The sequence below is a fragment of the Erinaceus europaeus genome, chromosome 12 (genome assembly GCF_950295315.1).
Source record: "Erinaceus europaeus chromosome 12, mEriEur2.1, whole genome shotgun sequence".
Taxonomy (NCBI): domain Eukaryota; kingdom Metazoa; phylum Chordata; class Mammalia; order Eulipotyphla; family Erinaceidae; genus Erinaceus; species Erinaceus europaeus.
The window spans coordinates 52,149,448-52,160,545 of NC_080173.1; the positions used below are offsets into that span (position 1 = coordinate 52,149,448).

At 46.1% G+C, this 11,098-nt stretch overlaps 1 non-coding gene across 1 annotated transcript; it reads left to right on the forward strand.

Annotated features, from left to right (window-relative positions):
* Positions 1-8,417: 8,417 nt before the first annotated feature.
* Positions 8,418-8,522, forward strand: LOC132542242 (U6 spliceosomal RNA). Its single transcript, XR_009553347.1, has one exon. It is a non-coding gene; the product is annotated as a U6 spliceosomal RNA (small nuclear RNA).
* Positions 8,523-11,098: the final 2,576 nt, after the last annotated feature.

Here is an 11,098-nt window from a genome sequence, read left to right on the forward strand (position 1 = left end):
CCACACAGGTGGAGTAAATAATGTTAATACGGGAGCATTATCACTAGGGCATTTCCTCATGGATAAATGTCTCAAATACCAAAGGATGCCTCCAAATTATAGTTAATTACAGAGTTGATTTGCATAAATTATAAGGTGAGCATACAAATTCTTTCAATCGGTTCCATATGCTTAGGTAGCAGGTCCAGTCCAAAAGATGGGAGAATCTTGGGGTGGGGGAGAAGTGGGGGGAGAGGAAAAATACTCAGCCTGGAGCCTGGACCTGCATCCATGTCCTGGCCTTTGGATGAGGAAAAGTGCCCGGAGGACCCTCAGCTGGTCTGTTGGAGGGGAACTACAAACAGGATCTGGACCCCCATTTGACTGGAGACGCCCTTTCCTCTTCTCTTTGCACCTCTGAGCAAGGCGCCTCCCTACAGCCAAGCTGGACGGGAGAGAGAGTGAGACAGGAAAGCCAGGGGTGAGCACAGTGGAGTCCAGAACCAGTAGTGGGGTGGCACTCTGGAGTCTTGGCTTCCGGCCTTGGGTGTTATGGGTGGTACTGGAGGAAACTGAGGACTGGAGGGGGGGGTAATGATAGATTCTATCCCCCTCTCTTGCTCTCAGCTCCCCCTGCAGTTACCTCCCACCCCTTTCAATTTACTCCCAAAGCCAACCCTGGATCCCAAGTTTGATGTTGCCGCAGCCTGCACCTTCCAGGTGGCTCCTAGGAGGCTCAGACTCCCAGACTTTTGTCTCCAGTGCCCGGACCTATTTCCTCTGCCCTGCCTCCCAGTCCCCCACCTCCTCCCTCACCTTGGCTGCTAAAACTCTGCTTCCTCCTCCGGCTCTCTAATTTGTCCCCCTCCCTTCCTCCAGCCCCCTGCCAGCCCCCTGCCTCAGCCTAGTCCTCCTACTCTGCTCTCCATCTTTCTCATTTGCCAGCCTACCTTCTGCAGAGACCCCAGGACTCTCCTGTCTCAAGACTCAGCTGTCTTCTTGGCTTTTCCATCCACTGCCAACTTTCTGCCACTCACCCTAAAATTCCTGCCTCATGATATTCCTCTAGTTCTTTCTGCATGGAGTTGTCTAATTTCCTTCCCATATACCTGCTCCAAAGATAGAACTACCGGACTCGCTTGGGTGGAAAGGAGGAGTGTCCCCTCCCCCTGGCATATGTGGGTGAGCATTTTTCTTTGTCTTATCAGAAAGTCAGAGAGAGGGAGTCAGGCTGTAGCACAGCAGGTTAAGCTCACCTGGCGCAAAGCACAAGGACCTGCATAAGGATACTGGTTCAAGCTCCCCACCTGCAGGGGAGTTGCTTCACAAGCGGCGAAGCAGGTCTGCAGGTGTCTATCTTTCTTTCCCTCTCTCTGTCTTCCCCTCCTCTCTCCATTTCTCTCTGTCCTACCCAACAATGACAATAACAATAATAACTACAACAATAAAACAACAAGGGCAACAAAAGGGAATAAATAAATAAATAAATAAATAAATATTAAAAAAAGAAAGTCAGAGAGAGAGATACATAGACATAGAGAGACATGAAGAGCCTAAAATGCTCCCTGGTCCTGAGCGAGTATTCAATGAATATGAATATTCAGTGAATGAATGAATGAATGAATGAATGAATAACTTGGAAATGGGCATTAATCTATGAAAAAAATCTGGGGATATATCAACTTGGTGACAAGATTTCTTCTCATAGGTATTACTATTTTTCAGATCTCCTGTGAGCTTTCTGCCACTTCTGTGCCCACCCACCAAAGCTGCATACCAATAACAGATTCATCCTGTTCAAGTGCCACACCATTTTGGCAGTGTCCACCCCCAGTACATCTGGTAGCTCCCTAAAGCTAACTATGGCATCCAAGACCCTTTTCCTTGGCCTCCATCATCTCACAATGCTCATTCTCATTGGTACTAATGCTGCCACTCAGTTCCCTCCTCTGGGTTCAATGTTCACCATATCCAACCTTCCTAATTTTGCTCCAGACATTTCTACCCCTGCCACCTCATCTTTGCCTTGGGAAAACATATCATGTTTCAAGCTCCTGACTCAATGACTGCTTTCTCCATGAAGTCTTCTCTTATCAGCACATCACTGATTTACTACTCTGAAGTTTCCAAGTACTCACTGCTGTATACCTTGTTTCCATGGAGTTGTTTTCTTACCTTCCCTACTGGTCGGTAGGCATCATATTTTTCATGTCACAGTCTTCTGTCCAAGCCCTTACTTGGAGAAGTGGTTAGGTAAGCTAAGGCTGAGTGGATTAGAAAAATGTTTTCCTGCAATTGGACCTTCCAGAAGTTTCTCAGTTGAGGAGGGTTGTAGTAAAGGCAGAAGCCTCTATCAGGTGAGAAGACTTAGGAAAACCAGTGAAGCCAAAAGATCTATGAAGTAAATTTAGTTCCCTGCCTCCCACGGGTTGACCCGGGAGTGTGATGGAGGTAGAAGGACCAGCAGGAAGTCGGGGGCATGTAGTGGAGGGGGGGACACTGCCTAGTCTTGGTCTGCTTGGTAAATTGGGAGTGGCATGGGAAACAAAGTAAGGACTCCTTTTGAGTAGAAGCTGAGAGGAAGGACTGGCTGGATGCAGCCAGAGAAGACCAGAGGCAGGAGAAGCAGAATCCCCTTGTCCCTCTGTGGGCAGTTAGATTTTTTTTTTTATATTTATTTATTCTCTTTTGTTGCCCTTTTTTATTATTGTAGTTATTATTGTTGTCATCCTTGGTGGATAGAATGGAGAGAAATAGAGAGAGAAAGAAAAGACAGAGAGGGGGAAAGAAAGACACCTGCAGACCTGACCTGCTTCACCACTTGTGAAGCGACTCCCCTGCAAGTGGGGAGCAGGGGTTCCAGCCAGGATCCTTATGCCAGTCCTTTAGCTTTGCTCCATGTGGGCTTAACCTGCTGTGTTACTGCCCGACTCCCCAGAATTTTAAAAAAATATTTATTTATTTATTCCCTTTTGTTGACCTTGTATTATTGTTGTCGCTATTGCTGTCATTGTTGTTGGGTAGGACAGAGAGAAATGGAGAGAGGAAGGGAAGACAGAGGGGGGAGAGAAAAACACCTGCAGACCTGCTTCACCACCTGTGAAGCGACTCCCCTGCAGGTGGGAGAGCCAGGGGCTCGAACTGGGATCCTTAGGCTGGTCCTTGCACTTTGAGCCACCTGTGTTTAACCCACTGTACTACCGCTCGACTCCCCAGAATTTTTTTAAAAGACTTTTTGTTTGTTTGTTTTTCCCTTTTGTTGCCCTTTATTATTATTTTTGTGGTTATTATCATTGTTGTCATTGTTGTTGGATAGGACAGAGAGAAATGGAGAGAAGAGGGGAAGACAGAGAGAAAGACAGACACCTGCAGACCTGCTTCACCAATTGTGAAGTGACCCCTCCTGCAAGTGGGGAGACGGGGTTTGAACAAGGGGTCCTTATACCAGTCCTTGCATTTCAAGCCATTTGAGCTTAACCCACTGCACTACCGCCCAACCCCACCCCCAGCAGTTAGAATTTTTTAAAAAATATTTATTTATTTATTTTCCCTTTGTTTTTGCCCTTGTTGTTTTATTGTTGTAGTTATTATTGTTGTTGTCGTTGTTGGATAGGACAGAGAGAAATGGAGAGAGGAGGGGAAGACAGAGAGGAGGAGAGAAAGATAGACACCTGCAGACCTGCTTCACCGCTTGTGAAGCGACTCCCCTGCAGGTGGGGAGGCGGGGGCTTGAACCAAGACCCTTATGCCGGTCCTTGTGCTTTGCACCACCTGCGCTTAACTGCTGCGCTACCACCCAACTCTCAGTTAGAATTTTTATATGAGAGTTTGCGGCACCAAAGGTCCTAGGTTCAATCGCCAGCACCACCACAAACCAGCGCTGAGCAGTGCTCTGGTAAAAGTAAAATAAAATAAGATAAAATATGGGAGCCAGATGATAGCACAGCAGGTTAAACACATATAGCATGAAGTGCATGGATCTATATAAGGATCCTAGTTCAAGCCCCTGGACCCCCACTTGCAAGAGGGTCACTTCACAAGTGGTGCGGCAGGTCTGCAGGTGTCTATGTATCTTTCTCTCTCCCTCTCTTTCTTCCCCTCCTTTCTCGATTTCTCTCTGTCCTATTCAGCAACAACAGCATTAACAAGGGCAAGGGCAACAAAATGGAAAAAATGGCCTCCAGGAGCAGTGGATTCATGGTGCAGGCACCAAGCCCCAGCAATAACCCCGAAGGCAAAAATAAACAAAATAAAATAATTCTTTTTTTATAAAAATATTTTATTTATTTATTAATAAGAAAGATAAGAGGAGAGAAGGAAAGAACCAGACGGGGATTGAACTCGACTTCATGCTTGAGAGTCTAATACTTTATCCATTATGCTACCTACCAGATCACAAAACAAAATAATTCTTATAAGAGTGCCAATATTCTGATCACATAAGGCTGAGAAGCACTACCTCCACACTACCTATAGGAGAAAGTCCACACCCTCTAACCTGGGATTTAAGTGCTACTCCTTATCTGGCCTTAGCTAGTCTTCCCAACCTCACCCCTTACTGCTCGCTAGACTACAATCATGGGGGCTTCTAGTCCATGTTTAGTGTCTATACTACTACATCCTCCAAAATGACTTCACTTGAAATGTCCATCCCCATTTCTCTCCCTGTTATTTTAATATTTTTATTTTAGTTTATTTATTTATTGCCTCCAGGGTTATCACTGTGGTTCAGTGCCAGCACTACGAATCCACTGCTCCTGAAAGTCATTTTTTCCCCTTTTTTTTTTTAAATTGGATAGAATGGAGAGAAATTGACAGAGGGGAAGATAGAGAAAGGGAGAGAAAGGTAGACACCTGAAGACCTGCTTCACAGCTTGTGAAGCTATTGCCCCTCCCAGGTGGGGAGCCAGGGCTCAGTTCTCACTAGCCCTTTTACTTTTTGCTATGTGTGCTTAACCTGGTGTACCACCCAGCCCCCTTAACTTTATTTTTTTAATCACAAGAGTTATTGCAGGGACTTGGTGCTTCATGATGCCACTATTTCCTATGAACTTCCATTTTCTTTAGGAGGTAAGAGAGGAGAGACTCTGCTCCACCACTCATGAATTGTCCTCCCTTGTAAATGGGCAATAGGGACTTGAACTTGGGACCTTGGGCATGATAACATGTGTGTTCTACCAGGTGAGCCATCACCTGGCTACTTCCTATAAATTTTTTAAGTGAATCTTTTTATAAAGTATTTTATTAGTTTATTTATCTATTTATCTGTTTAGGATAGAGGCTTTTTTTTTGCCTCCAGGGCTATTGCTGGGGCTTGGTGTATGCACTACAAATTCACTGCTCCTGGAAGACATTTTCCCCATTTTGTTGCCCTTGTTAGATAGAACAGAGATAAATCAAGAGAGGAGAGGAAGACCTGGGGTGGAGAGGAGAAAGATAGACACCTGCAGAACTGCTTCACCATTTGTAAAGCAACCCCCCCTGCAGGTGGGGAGCCGGGGCTGAAACCAGGATCATTGTGTGGGTCCTTGCGCTTTGTGCCATGTGCGCTTAACCCTCTGTGCTGCTGCCTGGCTCCCCTATTTAGGATAGAGACAGAGAAATTGAGAGGGAAGGGACAGAACGAAAAGGAGAGAGACATAGAGAGACTTGTAGCATCGTTTCACCACTCATGAAGCTTCCCCCCTGCAGGTTCTTGAACCCAGGTCCTTGTGCATTATAATGTGTGTGTTCTACCAGGTATGCCACCATCTAGCCCCAATGAATCTTTTTCTTTTAAATATATATTTATTTCCTTTTTGTTGCCCTTGTTTTTATTGTTGTTGTAGTTATTATTGCTGTTGATGTCGTCATTGTTGAATAGGACAGAGAGAAATGAAGAGAGGAATCTCTTCCGCTATCTTAACTGAAGGGAGAGAAAAAAAAAAGAAATGAAGAGAGGAGGGGAAGACAGAGAGAAGGAGAGAAAGAGAGACACCTGTAGACCGGCTTCACTGCCTGTGAAGCGACACCCCTGCAGGTGGGGAGCCGGGGGCTTGAACCAGGATCCTCATGCTGGTCCTAGCGCTTTGCGCCATGTGCGCTTATCCCGCTGCACAACCACCCGACTCCCAAATCTTTTTCTTTTAAGTGTTTTGTTGTTGTTGTTTTATACAAGATCTATTTATTTATTTTATTTGATAGGACAGAGATAAATTGAGAGGGGAGAAGAGAGAGAAGGAGAGAGAAAACAGACACCTGCAGCACTGCCTCACCATTAGTGAAGCTTCCCCCCCGAAGGTGGGGGCCCAGGTTTGAACCTGAGTCCTTCCACTTGTTAACATGTGCACTAACCAAGTGCACCACTGCCTACCCCCACCTGTGAACTCTTTTCAATTTTTTATTATTTACTTATTTATTTACTGGATAGAGACAGACAGAAATTGAGAGGGAAGGGGCAGATAAAGAGGGAGAGAGACACCTGTAGCACTGCTTCACCATTTGCACAACTTTCCCCCTACAGATGGGGTCCAGGGCTCAAACCTGGATCCTTGCACATTGTAACATGTGTGCTCAAGTAGGTGAGCCACCACCTGGCCCCTTGGGAACTCTTATTCTATGTCCCCTCCTTTATGATGCCTTTTCCAGTTCTCTTAAGTTACTTTATTGTGTGCTCCTGTGCCCAAAACTACAGATAACACTGACATACAATTTGCTCTGTGTGAGAGATTGTGAACTCCTGGAGGAGCAGGAATTTTCTCTGTTCATCTGTGTATACCCTTGGCATCTCATGCAGTGATTTGTATAAGGTGTATGCACTGGATTGACTATATAGTACCTTTTGTGAAGAAGTGGCTGCCAGGACAGAAGTGTATGGGTCCACTATAAATCCCTTTGCTATAGCCACCCAGAATTTCCCTTGTGGATACTGAGGTGCACCCAAAGTATTATACTATGACACTTCTTCTTTCAGCCCAGGCTGTGCCCTGTTGGCAATTCACATTCAGGTTGGCAGACAAGACTCCCTGAAAGGCCCCACACCTTCTGTCCTGACCAGCTGGACATTGCCACAGCCTCAGCCAGGGTCATGCAAAGAGCTTTCAGCTGGATCTCACAAGAGAAAAGTCAGGGGATAAGACTGAATGTCAGGACCTGGTCAGAGAAATTCATTGGGTATGGGGGAGAAAGGGCAGTGCCCTGGAAAGGGGGCCAGTCTCATTGTTGTGGTCTGTCTGGGAGATTCCTCCCCTTTTTAATTTGCTTCCTGATTGAGGGGTTGGCTCTGCTTGCCCAGCTCCCCCGTCATTATCTGCTGCCGGTGGCTCAGGTGCTGGCGAGCCTGGTGTGGCCCCTGGGTTATTACCTGGAGCTCTGGGGGTGGCAGAGGCTGCCCCTCTGGCCAGGGCGGCGGCCTGTCTGGAATTTGTCCTGATCCTACCACCCACAAGCAGCCATCTTGATGCCTACCATGTTGGACACACACACACACACACACTCTTCCATTATCCAAACTGACTTTGCTTGAAATGTTCATCCCCATTTTTCTCCCTGCTGGCTGCTATACCAGAAGCTGGGTCTAGGAGGTCTCAAAATGTAGAAAAAGTTGTACCTGCAATGCACTGGTAGTATATGTACTGGAGCCAGATGCATTAAGTCCAGCATAGCAAAACTCCCAAAGTTGGAACTTTCCTCCCAAAGACTAGTGAAAGGTACTGAAGTATGGTGGGGAGATAGTATAATGGTTATGCAAAGAGACTTCCATATCTGAGGCTCTAAGTTTCCAGGTTCAGTCCCCAGCACTACTATACGCCAAAACTGAGCAGCGTTCTGGTCTTTATCTTTCTCTTTCTCTTTAAAAAGTTATCTTGGGAGTCAGGTGGTAACACTGCGGGTTAAGCGCAAGTGGCACAAAGCACAAGGGCCGGCGTAATCTGGGTTCAAGCCCCTGGCTCCCCACCTGCAGGGGAGTACCTTCACAAATGATGAAGCAGATCTGCAGGTGTCTATCTTTCTCTCCCCCCTCTGTCTTGCCCTCCTCTCTCCATTTCTCTCTGTCCTATCCAACAACAATGACATCAATAACAATAATAATAACTACAGCAATAAAACAACAAGGGCAACAAAGGGGAGTAAATAAATAAAACTTTAAAAAATTATATTTTGTTTATTGGCTAGAGATAGTCAGAAATTGAGAAGGAAGGGAAGATAGAAAGGAAGAGAGACAGAAGGATGCCTGTAGCCCTGCTTCACCACTTGCGAAGTTTTCCCCTTGCAAGTGAGGACTGAGGTCTCAAACCTGGGTCCTTATGCATTGTAACATGTGTGCTTAACCAGGTGCAGCATCACAACCCGAACCCTGCCCTGGTCTCTCTCTCTCTCTCTCTCTCTCTCAATCTGTATCTTTCTCATTAAAGTAAATGAATAAAATATAAAAAGAAGAAAGGTACTGAAGTGGCACTTGCTGCAGCAGCAGCACATGTACTAAAACTGGAACAACGCAGAGAAGATTAGCATGGCCCCTGCACAAGGATGACATGCAAATTCATGAAAAATTCCATAAATTTTGAAAGTATTGTTTTAAAAGGAAAGGAAATGAAAGAAAGGAAAGGAACTGAAGTGAGATACTAAGAACTTGCCAGTCATTTTGGGAATGAGAAAGAGAGAGCAGGGAGGCTTGGTGATTCCCACCCTGAATAGTCCCTGTCCTTCAGTATTCAGAAAACCAAGAGTTATGGGGAGGGAAGCTGTTACTGACCTAAGAACCATTGCTGATAAGAACTGAAGATGCAGAAGCTTCCAGCAGTGTGGCTGCAGAGAGACTCAGACTCCCTTAGTGCCCTGAAGCATAATACCTCAGCCCTCTGCCCAGTGTCCTTGGATACAGCCTAGAAATCTACAGGAGAGGACATGCTTACCTCTCCCTTTCTCTGAGTCCCCAAAGCTCCAGCCCTTTGCCCTGTCCTTGATAGAACTTCAAGAACAGGAGATAATATCAAGACAAACAGGAAGTGCTGAGTTAGAGACATGAAGTTTGTTGTTTTAGAGGGCGCCCAGCGCCAAGCAGCGGTGCCAGGTTGGCAGCCCTGGAGCCTGGCGTCTCCCTGCTCCCCATGCAGCCAGCTGGCCCTTAACTCCCTCACTAAGGACCCCTCACATGGCAGAAGGGACCACCTGGAGAGGAGGGGTTGGAAGGGAAGGCATGGCATGGAAAGGGTTACACAAATTCTTCTTCTGCTTTTTTCCCCTTTTCCACCAGCCAGACTTTTTGTGCATTTAGTCACTGTGATTCAGAGAGCCTTTAGTCACTCATTCAACAAGTATGTTTAAGTGTTTTCCCTCTTCCAGGCACGTGCTAGGCACAGCCTCTTCCCCTGCACTTACACTCTCCTAGCTAGAACGTAAAAGGAGCTCCTTGGAGCTCCTTGGAGTTCCTTGGAGGCAGGGGGTTTTATTCAGTTCTCCAATCCCAGGACTTGGAATGGTGCCTGGCACACAGTAAGACTTTGTTTGTTGAGTGAATGAAGAAATTATGGAGAGGTGGAAGAAAGGGCTTCTTAAAATGGACATAGGAAGTTTCTTTATTATTAATATTTTAAGATACAGATAGAGAAGCAGAGACCACACCAAAACTTCCTTAAATGTGGTGAGTGTCGGGCTTGAACCTGGGCCCACACATGGCAAAACAGCACGTTATCCAAGTGAGCTATTTTGTCAGCTGGGCTCGTGATTTTTAAGTTCAGTGGATTTTTTTTTTTTTTGCATGAAGAGACAGAGACACATACATACAGAAAGAGAAAGAAGAAGGAAATACCAAGCATCTCTCCCCACCATATAGAACATCCTTTGCTGCCAGGTAGTGTAGAATGTGCTTTCTGTCAGCTGAGCTATGCCATGGCTACTCCATTGGGAGGAGCCCTGATGAGTCATAATGCTCCCCTCCCCATCCTACTCACCCCAAGTGAACTTTTCTTTGTTCCTCACTGGGATTTTACTTCTCCTGGATGACTTTTTTTTCAGATAGAAACAGAGATAAAGGAGAGAGAGAGAGAGACTACAGCACCCAAAGTTCTTTCAAAGTACTGGGCCTGGGCTTAAACCTGGATTGTGCACATGGCAAAAGAGCATACTATCCAACTATCCAAGTGAGTTATTTTGGCAGTTTCTTTGAGTCTTTTTTCTTTTTAATTTAATTTTATTTTACCAGAGCACTGCTCAGCTGGAGTCTTGCAGGGGGTTGAAATCGTCTTGGAATCTTGACTATGAAAGTCTCTCACGGGAGTCGGGAGGTAGCGCAGCGGGTTAAGCGTACGTGGCACAAAGCGCAAGGACTGGCGTAAGGATCCCGGTTTGAGCCCCCGGCTCCGCTCCCAACCTGCAGGGGAGTCGCTTCACAATCAGTGAAGCAGGTCTGCAGGTGTCTTTCTCTCCCCGTCTCTGTCTTCCCCTCCTCTCTCCATTTCTCTCTGTCCTATCCAACAACGACAACATCATCAACAACAATAACAATAAAAAACAACAAGGGCAACAAAAGGGAATATAAATAAATCATATATATATATATACATATATATGTATATATATAAAGAAAGTCTCTCAAATAGCTTTTATGCTCTATCCTCAGCCTCCTTTTGAGTCTTGATACCAGCAAGTGGCCACAGTCCATTCTCTTGCCACCTGCCACATTCAGCTTCTAGATTTCAGTCAAAAAGAAGAAGAAAAACATGGACATTCTACATAGGAAAGCTCACTAGGCCGTGCTAGACCTCTCCTGGGCACCCAAGTGTGTGTGGTCTCCCAAGACTGATGCTGAATGCCACCTTCTGGCCCAGTCCTTCTTCTTTCCTGCTGGTTCCAGGCAAGGCTTGGGGCATGGCAAAGGCTGAGCTGAGTGTCACCCCACCTTGTACCTATGGCTCCATCCCCTTATCCACACCCAAGAGGTGAGATCCTGGGGCAGTTGGCATCTGACAGCCTGGCATCAGCTCATGCCAACAGCTTGGAAGCTGCTGTAATTAGAAGGGAAGAGAGAGAGGGGGAGAGGAGAGTGAAGGCAAGCTCAAGAGAGAAACCTTCTCTTGCCTGCCGCAGGGCAAACTACTTCAAAGGAATTCGTTTCGCTCTTGTGAAACTGAAGACAATT